Genomic DNA, 5007 nt, shown 5'->3' with positions numbered 1-5007 from the left:
GCATACATCATTCCAGGCTCTTCTTGCTTTGATTGTCTCTGCTGAGAAATCTGAGGTGATTCTAATTGGTATCCCTTTAGAGGTGATTAATCTTTTCTTTCCTCTGTATTATTCATTATCTGTTCTGTCCCCTGATTACCATGAGTGGGAGTTGAGATACCCAGACTTGCCATTTTTCTTGTGTTTTTCAGGTTTGTTCTGCCCATTTGGGTCAATGAAACACCAGTTTTGTGCTAGAACACTAACTTAAGGCAAGCATCAACCAACGTCTGTATTTGCACAGTCAATAGTCTGCGGATACAATCTCGTTCAATGGATACATGTATTCAACTTCAAACAACTATATATTAATGGGCTACAAACCACAAATGTGAATTTGGCAAACCAGAAATTATTTGGTTTAGGGAGAGATGTGGGTAAAAAATAGGAATAGAGAGATGTGGGAAGGCACAGGGAGAGTTAACTTAACTAAGTCCTAATCTCAAAACAGGAAATAGGTTGAATAGGATGAAAGTAGAGAGAGAAAAAAAGAAAGAGAAAGGGGAAAAAAGAGACCAGAAAAAATAGAAAAGTAAAAATTAAAAATATTCCATAGCCCCGAAAATGAAATATTGAGAGAAGAACATGCATATATTGCAGAAGGGGAGGGATATAAAGGAGATGTGAAAAATTTAAAAATAAAAATACTTAAAATATTACATAGGTATAAAGAGGTAGTACTGCTATCAAGGAATTTAAGTCTAAGAGGTTTTGAACTGAGTAATAAATTTGTGTATTGTGTTCACAATGGGGGATAAGGTCTAATAATCGACTATGGGTATATCTGAGGATGTGTAGAAAAACAATTAAATCACATAAAAAAGAAGGAAAGAGAAGAAAAGATGAAAAGGATAAGAAAGAAAGAAAAAATGATCAGAAGTTCAATAGAGCAAAACAAAAAACAAAAAAAAAATTTAAAGAAGAAAAAAGAAAGAAAAATGCACACACAAATATACCCCTAAAATAAAAAGTATAAGAGGGAAAAAAAGGTACTAGGAAACATTTTTTTTTCAAAAAAGTTAAAAATTAAAAATTAAAAAAAAGTTTTAGAAAATTATTTTTATAAAATGTACAAAAAATAGAAAAAAGATTTTGCTTTTTTTGGGAGTGGTGGGAAAAATTCTGTATCTCCCTTGTGTCTGTAACCAGCCTCTTGTTGGAGTCTCTGATCTGCTTGTGGTGTTTGATTTTCCTGTGGCTTGGTTGGTTGCTTAAGTCAGTTTGTTTAAACAGGCCAAAAAATGCTCTGCTTTACCCAGGATTTTGCGATCCTCCTCTCAGGTTAGTTCAATGGGAGGGGGATCTGCTTTGATTATCACAAAAGAGGGAGATGGCTTTTTCTTCGTTTGGAGATGCTGTGATGAGGCTAGGTTCTGGGTAGAGTTGAGGCTTTTCAGCAAACATTACCTTTTCCTGGGGGCTAGCTTGTTAGAAACTCACGAGCCCAGGCTGGAGCCACTCTCTGGGTTTATGTTTACTGAATTTCAATTGATTGTCAAGGCTGCTTAAGGGAGGGGTAGCCTCTGGCTCTGATTACCCAGTGAAGAAAGCCATTCCTGGGGCTTGCGCCTGAGCTGGGTGACATTTCCCTGGGTGAAGCTGAGTCTGGCAGGTCAATTTCGGTTCTTGTGACCTGCTAAATGACTCTACTTTTCTTCCAAGGCCTTAGTTGGAGCTAGCAGCTCCACTGAGCTTTGTCAATATCCAAGATGGAGATGTCCGGTTGTGGGGGGGAGGGGTCGCCTTCTCTCCTCTGCTCCCTGAGAAGGAGTGAGGACGTTAGGCTTCTACTTTCGCCGAGTCTTGGTTCGTGGGTCGTTTCTGGTCTGTGAACCGCAGGATGAAGATGTCTGCTCCTTGTCAGTTCTTGCTGGTGTTGAGTAGAATCTGCTCACCCACCGCATCTGGCTCCTTTGTCCTGGACTCTCTGTGTTACAGGATGGCGACTATGGCCGCTGCTGCTGCCAAAGCTGCTGGCAAATACTCAGATCTGCCTCCTTGCCTGGATTCTCCCTCTCTGGCCTAATTCTGTGTACTGTGATGGCATACGTGGTGTGATTCTCTGGCTTAGGACTGTTCACTGGAACTCTAAAACTGCTTTCTATGCGAGAGCTTGTTTAGCCTTCAGCTTCTCCTCCACCATCTTCCCGGAACCCCCTATGAGCATGGTTTAAATTTTATTTCTTTGGGATAAAATGACAATGTTATCTAATTTGAAGTTTTATAAAGGTTATGCTATGTAAGGGCCTTTCTAAGGTGAAGATTTAATACACTGATGTCAAACTAACCTTTAATTCTATGAATTACATGTACTTTTACACTTGTTATTTTGTAATCAACTTTTTAACAACTGTTTTTCATTTCTTGCATTTGAAGAATGAAAAATATGGAATACTTAACAAATTTTCATACCATCATTGTGCAAGTACCATTTTAATCTCTGTATTGTTGTAATTTGGGTAGACCTGCTGCTGAAGCATGTAGTATCCTCTAAATTTAAGTAGTTATTGATGCAATCTTTATACAGGCACATATCCATGGTTGCCTATTTGTAACAAGGAACCCTTATTGTTCCTAAAAATGCTATTGATCTTATTGCTCTAAATTTCTGTCTATAGTGGAAAAAATATATTGTTTGGTCGATTACTCACATTTGCAATTTTTTGTCAATGACTATTTTGTCATTTTCATTTTAAATTTGATCATATTTTGAAGCCTTACAGCTAAGTCCAAAGGTGATGGCTTTTCAAGTACTTATTTATCAACTGAGTTATCTTTGTGGAGCTAATGGATTCAAAGTAAGCCTTGGTTAAGATCTACTTCTAAACTTCTGCAGCTTAAAATTTCCTAAATGAGGTCTCAGTGGCACAAATGTCTTCCTGACCCTTACCCTTCTTCCATGTAGGAACAGACCAACCAGAATATCTTACACTGACAGCATAGATTGTCTTACTGAAACAAAACTAATCTTAGTTACAAGGGATCATAGAGAGATGAACATTTCAGACCTAACTGTTCAGAATAGAAGGTATTTTATCAAAATATAATTGTTTGGGCTGGGAAGTTGGCTCAGTGGTAGACTGCATGCCTTGCATGCCTGAAGCCCTGGGTTTGATTCCTCAGCACCACATAAGGAAAAAGAAAAAAGCCGCAAGTGGTGCTGTGGCTCAAGTGGTAGAGCACTAGCCTTGAGATGAAGAGCTGAGGGTCAGGGCCCAGGCCCAGAGTTCAGGCCCCACGACCGGACCCAAACAACAAAAACAATATATATATAATTGTATATTATACCTATTATTTCAAAAGTAGCTAAAGCCAAGAAGGTGCAAAAGTTGTTCATATGCATGTTTACTTAATATTCTGGCCTGTCTACCATACAACCAGGCAGGAACTTACACTACTGACTTTGTATCACCAAATATTTCCATAGCTCCTGGAGAAGTCTATATATTTCTCCTCGATATTAGGCCTTAAATTGGTAATGTTTTAATCAAAGTGTTTCCTCTTGCCTCCAGGCTTTACATTTACAAATGGTAAAGCTTTAGGTCTAACTCTACCAAAAACTGAGGTAGAGATAATGGAATAATACTTTAAAACAGATTTGCCTTTGATACCCTAACCACAACAGAACAATGCATAACAATTTCTTATATTATATATATTTATATATATTATATTTGTATGTGCTGATCTTAAATTTCACACAGTGAATCTTACTAGAATTAATTTATAATTTGACAAATAAATTGAAATTTATTCCCATAAATAGATTGGAACCTAAATAATTAGGTTTAGAATATATATTCGAATATAAAAAGTATCAATGCAATGTCTTTGGTATAAACTTGTGATACCTTCTATGTGTTCTTGGTCTTCTGAATTCACATAGTAAAAAAAAAAAAAACACACACAGTATTGTTTTCCTCTAATCTAGAAGAGATTTTACACTGCTGCTGTGTTTATTGTATTAACTCACTGGTCCCAAAGTGTTTTTCTCCATATTATGCCTAAAAGCTATTATTCTTCTGCAGTACCCACGGGTCCGAGGATACCAGGTCCCAGGTTATCTGCATCATCAGATAACAATGGCAAGTCTTCTCACCTTGGCCCATCCAACATGCTAACAGAAAGTAATTGAAGACCCATCTCAATTTTTCATTTCCTATAATATTTCAGAGCCCCAATTCCTTGCAGTAATTAGCAATAAACAATTGTGAAATTTAAGGCAACTTCAAATGAAAGAGGAGACTACAAAATATGAGTGAAAGTACTGTAGTCAAACTTTCAATTTACAGATGACAAGCCCATATGAGTAAAGAAAATCACAAATGTCACAAGATTATTTTTAATACCTCTCTCCTAATGATGAATGAAAAATTTCAGTCCAGGATAAGTAGGCCAAAAAATTTCCTGGAATGATAAATCCATAATTGTTCTACCAAGGCTAGGAAAATTTGACTTAGATGTCAAATATAATTTTAAAAAACTAATTGAGAAGACCCTAATGCTTCAAAACACTGATACTTCAGTAAAACTTGGTTCTGTAGTATAAAAATGTTGTCATTCTCAAACCAATGATAACCTACATTTAATCTCCTTCAAGTATATTCCTTTTCAAATAAAATTTCTAGAATCATCTTCACCAAAATAACACTTGACAAGTAGATGATAGTGACATTAAAAGTTTCTCAAGTGTAGGAATCAAGTTACAATAGAGTTGATTTATTTACCCAGCACTAATGCCCAATAAGTTCAACCATTCATTAAAGTGTAGAAATAGTATCTCCCAGCATTTGCGTTGTTCAGTAGGTGCCTTCCAGAAATGTGTTAAATAGATCAGCCTCCCATAATTCAAACCCAAATATTAGCTAATAAAATAAATTTCATCACATAAGAAGGTACATTTTAAAAAGTCACTAATAGTTGCCTTATCATGTGTTGCCTTATTATATATTTTCCCTATCTGTCTAA

General features: G+C 36.2%; 1 pseudogene; it reads right to left on the bottom strand.

Annotated features, from left to right (window-relative positions):
- Positions 1 to 2419: 2419 nt before the first annotated feature.
- On the bottom strand, positions 2420 to 2519 carry LOC138830058 (U6 spliceosomal RNA; annotated as a pseudogene).
- Positions 2520 to 5007: the final 2488 nt, after the last annotated feature.

The sequence above is a fragment of the Dipodomys merriami genome, unplaced genomic scaffold, assembly GCF_024711535.1.
Source record: "Dipodomys merriami isolate MVZ:Mamm:240054 unplaced genomic scaffold, mDipMer1.0.p SCAF_181, whole genome shotgun sequence".
Taxonomy (NCBI): domain Eukaryota; kingdom Metazoa; phylum Chordata; class Mammalia; order Rodentia; family Heteromyidae; genus Dipodomys; species Dipodomys merriami.
Note: the sequence above shows the minus strand (reverse complement) of the source record. Positions and strands in the feature narration are given on the sequence as shown.